This window comes from Mastomys coucha, unplaced genomic scaffold (genome assembly GCF_008632895.1).
Source record: "Mastomys coucha isolate ucsf_1 unplaced genomic scaffold, UCSF_Mcou_1 pScaffold15, whole genome shotgun sequence".
Lineage (NCBI taxonomy): Eukaryota > Metazoa > Chordata > Mammalia > Rodentia > Muridae > Mastomys > Mastomys coucha.
Genome location: NW_022196897.1, coordinates 45,461,051 through 45,477,782, shown reverse-complemented (window position 1 = coordinate 45,477,782; position 16,732 = coordinate 45,461,051). Strand labels below are relative to the sequence as shown.

General features: G+C 41.4%; 1 protein-coding gene across 3 annotated transcripts in view; it reads left to right on the top strand.

Moving 5' to 3' along the window:
- The window catches only part of Acvr1 (activin A receptor type 1), a 117,834-nt gene that overhangs the window by 39,727 nt on the left and 61,375 nt on the right, over window positions 1-16,732 (top strand). For 2 of the 3 annotated variants that reach the window (XM_031370309.1, XM_031370310.1), the window contains exon 3: window positions 11,410-11,711. The gene's annotated coding sequence lies outside the window, so the exon portion shown is untranslated. Of the gene's footprint in view, window positions 1-10,658; window positions 10,954-11,409; window positions 11,712-16,732 lie in introns of those variants that run through there. The other variant, XM_031370311.1, reaches the window with a different exon arrangement.

Genomic DNA, 16,732 nt, shown 5'->3' with positions numbered 1-16,732 from the left:
ATTGCATTTTGTCTGATGGTTTTGTGTATTAGACCTAGACCCTTATATGTATTGTGCAAGTGCTCTGTCACTGAACTATATCCCCCATCCCTTGTGCTTCTTCTTAGACTCACGTATAGCATAAAGTACACACACACACACACACACACGTTTGTGTCTTAGGGTTACTATTTTTATGATGAAACGCCATGATCAAAAGCAACTTAGTGAGTAAAGGAGTTTTTTTTTGGCTTACATATCCTTACGTCCATTGAGGGAAGCCAAGGCAGGAACTCAAACTGGACAGAAACCTAGAGGCACATGTTGATACAGAGACCATGGAAGGGTGCTGTTTACTGGCCTGTTCCCATGACTTGCTCAGCCTGATTTCTTATAGAACCCAGCACAACCAGCCCAGGGATGGCCCCACCCACAATGGGTTGGACCCTTCAATATCAATCACTAATTAAGGAAATGCCCTACAGGCTTGCCTTCAGCCAGATCATTTGGAGGCATTTTCTCCATTGAGGTTCTTTCCTCTCAGATAACACTAGCTTGTGCCAAGTGGACATAAAACCTAACCAGTATATACAAATGCATGTAAGTTATTTTCTTTTTAGTCATTGGACAAAGAGAGATCATTTTTATTGAGAATGATACAAAAACCTTTGTGAAGTTGGTTGTGGTGATGCATACCTGCAACCTCAGTACTTAGGAGGCTTTAACAGGAGGATTGCATGTTTGAGGCCAGCCATGGTCATGTAGCAAGTTCAAGGACAACCCAAGATACAAAATGAAACACTCAAACAACTGAGCAGTCAACCAAACCAAACTACCCTGTGAATGAGGTTCTGAACTGGGCGGGAAGGGAGTATAGCCCTTGCCTGGCACGCATAAGGCCCTGGGTGAATTCCTAATTTACATTAGCCATTCTGTCACCTTTGGGAATTGAGTTATTGATGGTAAATATAGATCGTTCCTATCAATTGTCAGGTAAGATGCGTCTTCAGAGACTCGACGTTGCAAATGGCCAGGAAGCTAGTGCTTCAGCTCCTGCTGATGTAAATTAAGCACAGGTGTGGAAGCCGGAGGCTTGTGATGAAGAGTGTGAATGTCACCAATAGCAGGCATGTTTCATTTTTTTTTTAAGACGAATCTATCAAAATGAGGCTGGGTGCAAAACTATCCTAATTAATAATAACCCCAAATCAAGAGCCTGTCATTCTGTTAGTGGACTGAATGCTTAATGGCATGAAATTAAAGTGTGGAAAAAACATCTGTGTTTTGTGGTTACTGATATAAAATTGCTTGAGATATGGAAGCTGGGTATTCAAGTAGCAAAGATAATGTAGTCTTGGTAATAGCATGTATTCTGGAAATAGGCTTATCTCTAGCCTTTTGCCCATATTACCTCCTCTTTGAAGTACCAGTGGAATTTAACAGAGCCTCCTGAGGGGTTTCTCCCAACTCTAATAGATGAGCTACAGGCCCCCATCCCTTCTTTTAGTTGTCTCCCAATGCCTCATGAGTCCTTTCTTAGATGCTGTCCCATGTTAATTCTATCAGTCTGTAGCCCTCCCCTGATGTACAAATGCACAAGGCATACACTGTTGTGGAAAACTAATGAGCATACCATTGTAATTGCTATGTGTTAATCAGCTTTCCTTTGCTGTGACAAAATACCGGACATGATCGGCTCTTAAAGAGGAAAGGTTCATTTTGGCTCACAGTTTTATTCTGTGCTTGTTTAGACTTAAAGTAGCATGGTAGGTTTTGATGGGAGCACAGTGAATGGAAGAAGTGTGTTCACTGCTGGTGTTGGAGTGAGGGTAGGGGATAAATAAAGGTGCCGATGTCTCCTGTAAGGATATGTGTCCCAATAACCTGATTTCCTTCCACTTGGCCACCCTGCTAAAGATTCCACCAAGCTCTAATAGGGCAGCCTAATAGACTGGCAGCCATGTCTTTAATACGTGGGGTGGGCATTGTTATTTATAGTCCATACTATAAAAGAAGAAAGAACACAACTTTTCTCACTACAGACCCTTTACTTCCAATTTGGTAAGCACATTGGAAGGAGGCCAATGAGAGACAGCCTGGGTGCAGGAATTGTATGGGGCATGGCTCCAAATGACCATCTCAAGAATAATTTTCTGGGAAAAAAAAAGAGCAATTTTCTTGTAAGACAAAGCATCTCCTTTCTTAATTTTACTGACAGCATCTTAGTTTCCAGTAACATCGCATCGTTAACGTGATGTCTGAGGGTTGCTCCCAGTCCTGCCCTCTTCTGTGATTTAGAAAGATTAGGTCCTACTAGAATAGACAGTAGTTCTTTGTTCTCCAGGGTGAGTGGAAGCTATGGGTGAGTGTCTGTGTTTAGTGCTCATTCCTTTTTGTATACAGTAAGAACTATTTGTAGCTTACTTTAAGTAAGTTAGCACTAGAATGAATGAATGTATGTGTATGTGTGTGTGTGTGTATGTATGTATGCATGCATGTATGTATTGCTTTGATTTAAAAGTGAAGATAACATTAAAAGAGGATCCCAGAAGTCCTACTCCCTTCTTGTCATTGGCATAACTCTTTCTCATCGTTTAATATTTTTGGAGGTCTCCTCATGCTTTGAATCCCTTATCAGGATAGACCAGTTGATTCATTGATGTCTGTTACAGAGCTGTAGTCATTTAGAGAGATGGTTCCTGACATTTCACAGGTGAAAACACTGCCTGTCTTTGATAGTCCACGAACGTGCAAGGGAGATGGAGATGAAACTGAAAAAAATGAAGAGTGTTCTGAGTGCCGTGGGGGTGGAGTGTGAGAGGGCCTGGTGAGAGGGCATGGATCCTTGAGAGCCTGTGGACTTGGGGCTTCAGTAGGTGAAAGTGAAGCGGACTTTGCCAGATTTCCAGGAAAAAGTCCTTCAAGGCGGCCAATCTCACAGGTCATTGAGATATCAGGAGTGCCTAGCTTTGGGATGCTGAATGTGTTCTTAGGCCTTCACGGGACTGAATCTGGCAGGCATCCAGTTTTTCTACATATCTTTGGATCTTGTTGTTCACTTATCCCTCAATTGGTAAGCAAATTAAATTCCAAGCAAATCTTTGAGTTAAGAACAGCTACGTTACATGAAAAATGTTTTTACTTTTTTTTTTTTTTTTATGAGTGGGTTGTTGCCATCCTCAGTAGAGGAGAAGATTGGAAAACCATCTTTAATTAAAGAGTATCCCTTTTTAGTGTAATTCTTAAAGAGTCCTGCTAGCAATAGTAAAAGAAATCTCTTAAGTAGAGAAGCCTTGAGCTAGTACGGAGTGTACTGACTTGGGATACTGCAGTTCGTAGTGGGAGGCAGTGGGTATCAGAGAGGATAAGTGACTATCCAGAATCACATGGCACAGGCTCAGAGCAACATTAGGTTACTGGTTCAGTGCTTGCTCCACTAGACCTTGCTAAGACATGTGTAATCCCACAGAGATGGAAAGCTCCTCTGGAGGACTTGTGTACATACCTATGCAGTCAGTGATAGATGCAGAGTTGATTCTTGATTTTTTTTTTCCATCCCCCCTGGGAATCATCATCGATCGATTCTTGATTTTTATTTTGTGTAAACTCACTGTACAGAGGGCTGATAAGTGCTTGCTCATATGTTTTGTAAAGGATATAACCCAATTATAAAAATCTAAGATCAGTGAGCTAGCACATCTATAATTCTAACATTTGGGAGGCTAGAGGAGCCAGGCACTGGGACCAGACATAGTAGTACCCGGTCTCCAAACAAGAGCAAACCAAACAAAATGATCTAAAGAGCTTATGTTTCTCCTTATTTTCTTTATTTTTGAGAGAGTGTTTTCATTTTCTAGCCCAAGCTGGCCTCGAACTGGGAGTAAGCCTTCTGCTTCCACATCCTAAGTTTTGGGGTCATGGGTGTATGGCAGCACTCCTAGCTTTGAGGCTGCTTCTCTCACCAAGAGGCTTGCTTGGTAGTTGTTTAGATTGTTCATCACAGGACTGGCAGCTACTTACAAGGCCTACAGCTTGTCTGACACAATTACAAGGAGGTGAATACATACATGCAAAAGCAAGGTTGCATAAATCATTGTTCAAATTTTATTTTTAACTTTATTGGACTTCCGCCCTCCCCCACTTACTCTCGGGTTCTTGGCATAGGGTCAGTTGCCTTAGTAGCCGTGGGAATGTCTGTATGTCTGTACGCCCGTGGGCAGATAATAATTCCAACGAAAACAAATAGGATAGAACTTTGAACTGTTCTCCAGTCAGTGTTGTTGAAGCTTAGTGAGTGAGGGAAGTGACCTGATGAACATTTAGGTTAGTAACTGACATATGTGTAGCAAGGACATTTAGGAACCTTTGGTTCTTTTTATTCCTGCTTTGTGTCTGTAGCTCAGGGTAGGACACGCCACAGTGGCTCTAAGTATGAGTTTGTCATTGTGAGCTCATTTGTTTTTTTCTGTAATTTAGACTCCGTCTAAACCCTATAGATTTCAATCTCGTGTGATATTAGACCAGGTGTTTGGTGATAAGGAGAAAGATGTTGGATGCATAGCAGTCCTTGCTTTCTGAACTGTCTTCCTTAGCAGAATATAGCTGAGTAGATCCAAAATGCCAGACACCCCATTAGAAAACCAGAAAATCTGGTCCTGGCCCAGTGGGTGGCATCACTGCGAACTCTTTGTGAAGGTGCTTTGAGATCAGTAGTTGATGAAAGCCTGGATGTTGTTCTGTGTGAAGGTAATCATCAAGGATTACTGTGTTCCGGTGGTGAGTCAACAGTTAAAACATGGGCACCTTATGGTGGGGGAGGATAGTGCTGGGGTGGGATGCAACTGCGAAAGCTGAACCCAACACTTTGAAAAGGAATCTGCTTATGAGTCAAGTCTGGTTCCATTCAGGGGTAGTGGGTTGGGAGAATGCACATGAATATTCAGACACACATACTAAAAAGTAGACCCCTTTGGGCACAGTTAAGAGGAGAGACCAGGACTGGGGAAGAATGGAAGGGTGAGCTGTGTGGGCTGCCTGTGAAGGGTGTCTTTCTGTCTTGCTAGACTCTACTCCTCTCTGAAGTCATACCTCTTCCGTATAGAGGAGGTAAGTCGGGGGGGGGGGCTTCCATTTTAGTCTCTAATCTTTGTTATTAAGATTACCTACTTAACTTATTCTATTGTATGCGTGTGTGCATGTTTTCCCTGTGTGCAAGCCTGCATACCACGTGTATGTCTGGTGCTTGTGGAGACCAGAAGTGGATGTTGGATTTCCTGGAACTGGAGTTATGTCTGGTTGTGAGATTCCCTGTACGTGCTGGGCACTGAACCAGGGTCCTTTGCAAGAGCAGAAAGAGCTCTTAACCACTGAGCCATCCCTCCAGCCCTGGTCTGTATTCTTCTTCTTTAGGGTTTTAAGAAGTCTTTTGAGTTTCTTCTGGTGCTTATTGAACTCTCAGTCTTTCTTGTCCCTCTTTTCAGGTTTTTGTGTGGGACCGTTTACAATACCTACTTAAATACAGCAACCATAGGTCAAAGTGGTCAGACCTTGGCCTTTTCACAATCCAACTGCAGTGACTCTCATTATTACCTGTTTTCACTCAACTATTGAGTTTATATTAAGCTGGTAGTAATGAGCTACTGAGTACCATAGCCTTCAAATGTAGCCACTCTGTAGGGAAGTCACGATGCTGGCTTTGCCTGCATGAACTGTTGGGCCAGACCACGTGACAGATGGTTGGCAGGGCTGGGCTTCAACCCAGGGCTCTGGTGCAAGCCTGGAGCTCTACTATGGCCTGTTGCCTTTGTTCTCTCAAGTTTCATCCTTGAACCTCTTTATGTTTCTGGCACAAGTAAATGGGTCTTTGGTTGGACAAATGAAAAGGATTTTGATAGACCGCCAAACCACTTCAGTGGAGAGTTTGGAGGTTACAAAATATAAGCAGGTTATCTTCAGAAGTGTAGTCTGGTACTTAATTACACCGAGTAATTAAGTAATCCACCATGAGTCCCCCTCCTCAGCCAAATTACACATTAAATTCTAGAGAGTCTGATAGTTAGGCCTTAAGTCAAGTCCCTGGGAGTGTACAGCCATCCTTGTATCTTTGGCTGGTCTGTAGGCTGGGGGCAGACTTATGTGTTTTACCTTAAAACACCCTGGAGATTCTATTTTATTTTTCACATTGTGTCATCTTTCCCTAACCCTTTCTTCTCCTCTTAGAAATCTAATGTTTGTTTTCTACTCATCCGTGGATGTATGCCTGGAGGGATGGTGGCGCTTCTGTGATTGAATTCTTCCCTAAGACTTCTTGAATAGTGCAGCTATTTTTCCAGAACCTAAGGAAAACCAGTTATCAAGGGAATGGAAAACGTATTATAATTCTTCTATGAGAGTTAAAAGAGCCAACACAGAGGCGTTAGTAGATAAGAAGACTGCTGATGCCAATGTGAGGCAAGACTGAAAGGGTCCCGTGGGTTGAAGGACAGGATAGATTGACATTTTTTGGAGTCAGAGAAGGAGAGGCATGTAGGAGAGACTCAGTCACGATTGCTTGTAGCTGTTGCTATGTTATAAGTGTGTGTTTGTGGCCCAGTCTGCTCGTCTTGGTGAGTCATCCTTGCAAATAAAATTGGTTTATATGCACAGCATACTGTATACAAATCCTAAGTGTGGCATTCCAAGAAATAAGTTTCAGAAGCAAAATACATCTTTAACTTGGCAGCTCCAACACTCAGCTATGCGTACTACTGTTAATGTAGCTCGTGGATTTGAATGTAGGTTATTGTATAGGTCAACAAACTTTATCTCTGAAGGGCTAGATAGTAAATATTTTACGCCTTGCAAACCATAAGGACTCTGTCACAACTATCAGCTCTGCCATTTCAGTGTGAAAGCAGCCAACACACTATATGTAAAATGAACACATGTGTCTGTTCCAGTAAAGCTCTTATTTATAAAAGCAGATTGTTGGCTCCACTTTGCTTGGTATTAGAATACTATTCAGTAATGTTTGCAAGTATCTACCAGACTTTAATATTTCTTATAGGCCATAATCTTTTGCAAATATCACCAAGTACATTGTCTTATTTAACAGTGTTTTCATGGGTCCATGAGAAAGAAAAGTTTGAATTTTATCATCATCATCATCATCATCATCATTATTACTGAGATTGGGCTATATTGGGCTTCTCAAGCTGGTCTTCAATCCTTGGCTCAAGCTTCCCTTATTTCTCAGCCTCTGGAGTAGATGAGGTAATACAGGTATATGCAACCATATTTGGTTTGTTTGGAAATAATTGAAGAATGATTTTTTTTTTTAATTCTAAAGAGATTTTTTAGAAAATACCTATATTTCCTCCCCAAATCCAGAGGTTAAAATTGTTTAGATTTTGAAAATAAGGGAGTGTCTGCCCTGCTCCACACCCCTTCATTTGTCTAGCAGTGGTGGACAACTTTTACTCACTCTCCATCTCCTTCTCAGGCCTTTAGGACTACTGATGTTCACAGCATGTGACTTATGTTTTCTTTTTCTCATTGAGCTCTTAGGAATTTTAGGAACTGGTTAATGTCATTCTGCCTTCTTTACCTCTATCCAGAGTTAATTCTACTAGTAAGGGTAGTTTAGCCCTGTTTCTCTCTTGTACCCCCATTGACAGACTAGATTATTTTTGAAGGAGTCTTGAAGGCTGCACCACTAAGCTATTTACCCAGCCCCACAGTACCTTTGTGTTGCAGTAAAAGGACATGGTAGTGTCATGTAAATGATTAGTGCTATTACTTGGAGTTGGTAGGTTTTATAGTTTCCTTACTGTGATACTTTGCTCAGTTAGGAAAAGGAACCTAAGAAAATCATCTCTGAACATTCAGTTCTGTTACCCCCCCCCCCCCCTCAAAATCAAGAGACAGTTTAAGTTGATGGCAATTAAGGGCCTAAACTTTTGGAGTCAGAAAAATATTGTTTCTGGTCTTACCACTTATAAGAAACATGACCATGGTCACTTATTTAGAGTGTCTGTATGTAACTTTCTTTGTATAAGACAAGATCTGTACTCCCATTCCTGTTTGCCATAGTCGATAAGATTAAGTTGGACAACATAAATAATGTGATTAACTAGTGTCAGAGCCGAGTGTCTAGCCGAGCTAGATTCCTAGCAGCTTGCCAAGGTGAGAGCTATTTATATTTACTGTTTCATGGGGGGGTGGGGGTAGGAGCTGACAAAGGTTAAATGATGTAGGAAGGTCACAGCTTGCCTACTTCCAAGTCTATGTTCTTCTATGATATCCTACTTCATTAGGTAATTTTTTTAATTACCTAGCTGTAGTTTATTTAGGTAATATGCCTACATGGGTAGAATGTACAGATATGAGACTGTTTCATGAAAGACAGAAACTCTCAGTGTTTGGAAGCTATGATTGCTAGAAGCCAAGGATACAGTTTTAATGAAAGTTGAGACTTGTCCCGATTTTGTCTTTCTGTTGCTTATTTTCCTAATTATGTGTTCTTTGCATTAGCTCATTCTCAGGTGCTGGTATTCCACATGGACTTCTAGATCCAATCATGCTCTTTTAAACTTCAGTACAGCAGACATATGACCATGTTAAGTAGCCAGCATTGCAGTTAGAAAGTTGGATTGGATTTCTCTCTTTCCCCCTTTGAGGCTCCCCTCCCCTCCTTCATAGGACCATGTCAGGATTTATGGCTTAGGTTTTCACAGGGCTTGGTTAGCTGCCAGTAGCTAAAACTCATAGCCAAGCAAATATGTTGGCCAAACTTTTTAAGAAAAAAAACTTAGGCTTCAATAAAAGTCTAGTTCAAGTTGTTGTAGTTTGTTAAATAATTATCTTAGAGCACAGATTTCAATTAGTACATAAGTCTTTAGTTTGTGTTATATTTGAAATGGCTCAAGGGCTTCAATACAGCCATTTTTGTTTGCCTTTCATTTCTGCCCAGGTTGCTAACTGACATGAAAGTTATGTATAGGCAGATAGGCTCTACATGGGACATTTGAAGACTTAGATACTCAGGATTTGTTCAACACTTGAACTCTTTATTTTACCATACTTACAAATTTTTTATTTTTACCTATTTAGTTTTTTAGATGTATTTATTTCATGTGCATGAATGCTGGCCTGAATCTATATGTGTGTACCATGTATGTGCCTGGGGATGTCAGAAGGCGGCACTGGATCCTCTAGAACAGGAGTCACAGATGGTTATAAACTAACATGCAGGTGCTGATAATTGAACTCTGGTCTTCTACAAGAGTAACTAGTGTTCTTAACCTGCTGAGCTATCTCCAACCCTCTTACTAAATATTTTTCTTACAGCACATCATAGTTTTGACTTCAATCTACAGGACTTTAGGTAGCCTGGAACATTTGGCAATAAACACTCAATTACCCTTAAGTTTTATTTTGATTTTTATCCTGTAACTTTTGAGCACCAACAGTATACTAAGTATTGTCAAGGAAGAATGCAATATGTAATCTGTACCCAGTTTTAAACTTGTTTGGGGACAAGTCCACTTCACAGTACAGACTTGAGCCATATAAAATATAAAGACCCAAGAATTAGAACAAGAAAGACCTGGAAGAAGTATTACTAGTCAGAGAAGGCTCAATGGAAGAAGGGAATATGAACACCCTTGAGCGACAGTAAGGAATTCCATGTGGTAAAGACAGGTTGTAGGGGTAGTAGATCAGGGCAGGAAGTAGCACTCCATAGCACTGGTTTTTAAGCAGAGAATTTCAAGGTTAAACAAAGAAACAAACAAATAAATGTCAGCATTGATTTATTATTGATTAGTTTTTTAAATTACTACTACTATACTACTAGCTACTATAACTACTAACTACTACTGACTACTACTACTATTACCTTCTTGTAAGTCTGAATCAACCACTGTTGCAGCAGCACCATGTTCTTAGTAGCTGGCCAGTAGACATTGTAGTAGCTTGACAGACTGGTGAACAGCTTCAGCTAACTCGCCCTAAAACACAGAGCAAGTACACAAGGCGGCCTTCTTCTGAACCCATCCTATTTCCCTAGCACCAGAAGCCCAGAGAGGTACCAGCGTCTCAACAGTTCCTGAAAACTCAAAAGTTTGTGGGAGAATATTTTTAAGATACCCACTTGAGGAATGATCACCACTCTGACTCTGTCACGTGATTGCCAGGAATGGCCAATTTCTGGTTGATGCTACCTACTACAGAGAGATCTTTTTTGTTGTGGTGGTTTTTTACTGCATCTTGTTTTGGGTGTGCCATTTATGTGTTTAAACTGTACTTTTTTTTTTTTTTGGTTTTCTGAGACAGGGTTTCTCTGTGTAGCCCTGGATGTCCTGGGACTCACTCTGTAGACCAGGTTGGCCTCCAACTCAGAAATCTGCCTGCCTCTGCCTCCCAAGTGCTGGGATTAAAGGCGTGCGCCACCACTGCCCGGCTAAACTAAACTTTACTTTCAAGTGGATTGGGATCCTCAGCCTACCCTGAAGCGAGGCATGGTATGATAGCATCTGCTAAAGTTTTCTCTTGAATTCCAGGGTAGCAGGAAGGTTTTTTTTCCACAAGGTTATTTAGGAATGCTGTATTGTAGGTTTGTTTTCTACAGGGAATTATTTACATAAGAGTCCTCTTGGCGAAGCTTTCCTTGAAGTTAAGAAGCAGGGAGCTGTTTTCTGAGGGGGTGTGTGGGGTCTGGTGCTTTGACTAACGATCTGAATGGGAAAGTTTGATTCTAATAGAAATTTCCGCTTCCTCTGGAAAACGGTGGTGTTTTTCTTTTTTCAGGTCTTCCTAGAGGAAAAGGGAGTTTGGGTGGGTTTTATTTTTCGTTTGTTATCTGGAGCCCCTTCCCTTCCGTTTGTGCCCGGTCCTCACCATTGTTTTTGGAGTCTTTGAACTGCATTATCTGCTGTGGAGAATGTTGCTTGAAGGTGGACCAAATCCAGCAATTTCTCAGTACCTATTCAAGAGGTTAGTTAGCTGGTATGCTGTTGTCTTCAGTAGGGATCACCATTCTAGCGACTTCATCTTATCCTTTATACTCCTCAGACTTCTTCTTTTCTTTTCTTATCTTTTCTTTTCTTTTTTTAAAATGTATGAAATAATATTCATAGCCATTTTCTGTTTGACTGTCTCAGGATGGTTTAGAGTAGGTGGCATATGGACTTTAAAGCAATTTGACTTTGAATTAGTAACCTCTTACTGGGTTTGTGTCATTTATAAAAATATTTAAAGAGCAACGCAGCTCTCTGACCTCAACACATGCATATTAGCATTTCAGATTTTCCGTCCTTGCTTCTCTTGCTAATGGGCTGTCACTTTATGGTTCCAGTGGAGAAGCCTGTCAAGTATACTTCCTTCAGCCAACACAGAAATGGGAGATCTCTTCTGCTTAACAGATTTCTTTCTTCTTCTTTCCCTTTGCAGCCTCCAGTGCTCCTAAGCTTGTCTGGCCATAGGGAGCCTGCTGGGGGACCTCGGCAGCTTCCGAAGACTCCTAGAGCGCCTCTCCCGCCATCCTCTCCCACCATCCTCTCCCACCATCCTCTCCCTTGGAGCAGTCAGTGCCTCTCTGCTGGAGGACCCAGGCTGGGTGTGCCCAGGGGGGCTGGCTTTAACTGCAGCCCTGTCAGGCTTTCCCTGGACCTCACGGAACGGTGTTGCCAGCCACACGGCTTTCCGACATATCACCTCCTTTCATGCTGTTTGGCACAGATCGAATCTACAGGGTAAGTTCTCCGCCACGGATGTTGATTTAGTTGTTTTACATAATTCTAATACAAGAAAGTTTGGGGCAGTTGGCTAGTTAGTTCTTAGTTCTTGCATGGCCTGAATGGCAAAGTCTTTTACTGGGTTATAGCTTTGTGTTCTTTAACTTTGGGTAAACTGTTGAAATGCTACTAGCATGTCCCTATATAGAACATGCCTCCTCTCCTTGTTTCCCATTAGGGCCACAATACTTGAACTGTTTTATGTAGAAAACACACATATCAACTGTTCTAAAACTGGTGAAACCTGATTAGACGTTGTGGCTCCTCCATCCCCTGCACTTGATGTCTTGTAGGATTTATTCTGAGTGTAAGTAATGCTTCCTCAGTATTCTTTATATGACAATAACATAGTAAGAACCAGCACGCTCCAGTGAGCCATGATTTAAAGTGGGCAGGGAAAGCAGAGCTCTCACCTCGGGGAACTAGGTGAGCCAATGGCTGTTGACACTGGGCTCTTTAGGTTGGCACTGCATTTCCAAGGCCAGGCGAAGCGTGCTTTTGGCTGCTATGAAGGTGTCAGCTGTATCTCGTCTTCATTTCCTGGGGGCTGGTAGTTTGTAAACTCTGACTTCTATCCTTCCAGGGGTTCTTGAGATATTTTTATGCCTAGGCAAAGTGGTGTGAGTCTGAGTTAGTTTTAAGAGGAAGTAATGAATAACAGGGGTGCCATTGAGACCATGTTTTGGTTGTTTATTTATTTATTTGCAGGGTGGAGGGGGTGGCGGCTGGAGTTAATCACTGACTTCTGTCTGTCTCAGTTTTGAAACCGAGAGAAAATGACTGGGCTCAGTTGTTTCTCAGGGTCTCCAAGAGTGAGGCTCATTAGAGGAGTTTTTAGATACCTTTCTTTGGGAATGAATATTTGTATTTTTTTTTATTATCATATAAAAAATTGAGGTTTCTTTAAAAACAAAAGTAATCTAATTAATGCACACAGGTTTTAAAAGACACAAAAGAAGTGTGGGCTGAAAAATAAGTCTTTTCTGATTTGCACTGACCCCAGCTAATCATCTAGCCACCCACTGTTAGAATCCTTTATAGTTTTCCTCTCGAGCATGTGTAACACACACGCATGCCAACTGTAGCTTTGTCCCACAGTGGTAATGACATGTGAGTTTTGCCTCATACAGTTCTTCCATATGTACCAGTGCTCCACTCCGTTACAGTGGTTGTGTGATAATCCATTGGGGGGCTAGCTGTCATGGACCTAGGTAATCATATATTGATGCATGCACAGATTATGTCCAGCTTTTACCTTCAGGAACAAGGTAGCAGGGAATGGCCACGTGCGTACGTAGTCTCATACGAGTGTAAGTACACCTGTAGGATCTGTTCCTAGCAGAGCTGCTGGGTCAAGGAGCATGCGAATTTTGATTTTGGGGGTAGTCTGTTGCCAGTTGTTCTGCCCATATTTGGCAAGTTTTAGATTTCTCCACAGAGGTGAGAACACCGCTTGCTTCCTCACACCTTTGCCAGCCACAGTGTAACCGACAAACTGATAGGTGCAAATGTCAGTTTAGCGTCTCAGTCATTTTCATCCATCTTTTAATTAACACCACGCATTGTTCTCTGGGCTTAAGAACCAGTTAGTTGAATTTCTGGCGCTGTTTCCTATAAGTTTGTATCTTTTGTCTCTTACCCCATCAGGCTCTTTATTTTTACTATTGGAATGCTGATTTCTTACAAGAATAACAGATTTTCAAGATTAGTTCACAGCAGCTTCCCTTCCCCTGCTTCTTGTGGATGGTATTATTATTTGTAGGTCTCTTTGGCCATGTGTATAAAATTTTGCTTTGCTGATTATTAAACATTCCACATAGTTAGATGTCTTCATTCCACAAACATTTACCAAATGTCTTTTACATATTGAGATCTTATTCTACGTACCCAGCTGTACAGTAGAAGAGAGAACAAACTCTAGTTTTGCTCAGTGACACTTGGATTCTAGTGGAGGAGATAATCGATAAAACCCAGATAGATTTGTAGAGATAAATATATAGTCTGTCATTTTATGGTGTCAGACATTTGTGTCAGTGAAGACATTTCTCCCAGTGGCAGATTACAAGACCCTTGTCTGGCTTCTGGCTGGTGTGGTGTGGTTCTTTTATCTAAGAGTTAACTCTTTATTTCACGTGGAATGCTGCGTATAATCCAATTTAATTTCTGTCTGGAGGCTCCATTAGTTAGTGTGTGGCTGACCCGCTATAGCCAAGGGATGAAAGCACATTGTGGTTCTAAGAATACAGACATTCACTTTTTTCTCACTGAACAGTCCCAACATGTAGAAAATAGCTGGACAGAACAGACAGGTCCACCTATATTGTGAAACCGGGGTTCCTTCTTTCCCATTGGCCAGGAGTGTCACTGTGGTCATTATCTGTAAGGTCTTATCAGGTTCTGTCAGAGGCAGGAACAAAGGCGAAAGTTCAGGGTGAGGGTTAAGAGTTTGCGGAGTTCACTATAGTCTGTGTGGTCAGTGACAACTTAGTCCTGTGGACATGTCCAGCTTCAAGGGAGCCTGGACAGCATTGTCTCTACTAGTTACTTGCCACCTGGAAGGAGAGACTTTAGAGGAAAATCAGCAATTGACACATTGGCTTTGTTATTTCAGTGCCTTTCTGCTCCTGGCAGCCACTGCTTAGGCTTCTGGCAGAGTGCTGTAGTCAGTTTACTAAATAGTTCCAGTCTTTTTATTTGTTTATTGTTTATTTTCTCTGAAAATCCTCCCTACCCACTTTCTTGGACATGGTAGAACAGTGATTCTAGGTCAACCTTGAACTTGAGACCTTTGACCCTCAGCTTCCTTATGGCTAGGAATATAGGCCTGCATCATGAGCCTTGGCTTTTGTTTGCAAATGAATTTCTCTCTATATTTTGGTGTATTTCGGAGATTACATGTAGTTTCCGTAATTTGTCTGTCTAGGCAAATATGAGAACTTAAAACCTTAATGTACTGTCTTGGCTATGGAGTCTTCCTGTCTTGTTTCGTTTTATAGGATTTTTATATTTGTTATCTTATGCTTTTTAAACATATAAACATTTAAAAGAGTCATATTCTAATCACCATGTTCCCCCATGCAACAAAGAAAGCTGTTAATAGCGTGGGGTTTGGCATAAACTTTGTTAGAGAGGGGGTTCATATGTTCAAGGTGTTAATTTTGGTGATCGTGTTTTATAGCCACATTAGGAAACAGTGATCTGGAGGCCGGTCCTTCTGTGTCCTTGGACACTAGAGATTGACATCATTGAAGCAGGTCAGAGGAGTAAGGACCAGCTTATATGATATGGTGTTAATTTTAAATTAATAAGTGATTTATGCTAATAACAGGAAAACTGATACTGATTTTTTTTTTTAATTCTATTGAAAATAAACTCAGATCTTGCAAAAAAACCCCCAAATATTCTTAGGTTAAAGTTAAAGAAAATAGGTTTTGGAAGCATACACTTGACTGGCACACACAAACCTGGACATAATTTTGCATGCCAAATCTGATGCACCTTGCTTGTTAGTGTGTGTGTGTGTGTGTGTGTGCGCGCGTGTGCAAAACAGCACACATTCAGCTTTGATCTTTGACTTTTTTTTTTTTTTTTTAACTATAAAACTGATTTACTCTTGAAGCTTTGTGGTCTGACAGAACTTTCCCTGGTAAGATGCAGCATGCAGCACATCTACCCGCACCAGAGAGGGATCCCACGACAGATCAAAATAAGGATACCATCAAAGTTCAGCTTGGTGAACTAATGACTTTTATTGGTATTAAGTATAGGGGCATGGGTGAGAGGTTACTAAATGACTCAGAGCCATCTGTGTTACCACGGCCCACCCCTAGCATGGGTGACAGCTCACAGAGCTGGGAATCTGGAGCACACTGCATGTGAAGTGCAGGCACTTTACAGGTTGGGGAGTATCCTTTCCAAGTGACTCTAGTTTAAACCTCTTCTAGGCAGCTCAGCTGGCCTTTGTTTTCCTGGCAGCTGGTCTGGTTTCAGGGTCTTTGCAGCTTGTCTGGAGTCTTCTTTGCAGCCTAGCTTCCTTCTGCCTGAGGGGCAATCTCAGCTTTTATTGCTTAGTCTGTCAGAGGGCTCCTAGTAAGTCTGGTCAGTTTCAGGGACTTCCTGGAACTATGTTGAGTTCTTTACTCTCCTGCTTAAGGGGCTTCTCTGTGTACTGGAACGTTTCAATCCAAGAGGAAACTGTTACACAACAAACATATCTAGTTTAGTAAATTCTGATAAAGTGAGATTTTTGTGACCTCCACATAGGTCAAGCACATTATGGAGACCCCCCCCCCTGCACATAGCAGCATGGTTTAGCATGGCCCCTCCTTCTCCTGTTTAGTAAGGCTTTCAAACTTCAGATTCCCCCCCACCAAACTCATTCTTTCTTCATTTATTTGTTAATGAACTCAGCCATTGGACTTCTCATTTTTTTCTAGATAGAATTTGGTGACTCTCTTCTTGCTTTGATGCCATTTCAGTGGGAAAGGGCATCTTAATACTGCAACCTGGTCAGCAGCAATGCTCACTGTTACTGGATAGCCATTGTTTTGAAGCTATTTTTTGTGGGCAGGACCTGGAATCATGAATAAAATATTTCTTGCAAATATTTCTAGTTTAAATTTACTTTCAGAGTTTTTTGCTTAAGTGTTGCTGTTACACCTATATCTTTTTTATTTCACACAAAGGACTGTGGTCCATAGGGACACTGAGTAGCGACAGTATTGGCCACAGTGACTTAATTGTTCAGTACGAGGCACACAGTATTGCCAGAGTGTTGCAATGCTAACACCGCACCAGTACTAACCATTGTAAAAGAACCAATAACTTCCTTTCATGTATGCTGTTCCTAGTCTTCCTCATCTCTTCAGGCACAGATTGTTTATAGTCAACAATTTACCTACTTGGATTAAAGACTCATTTGATTTTAGATGATATTGGAATAATATCAACTTTGTTAGGTGAGATGTTGGGCTTGTGGA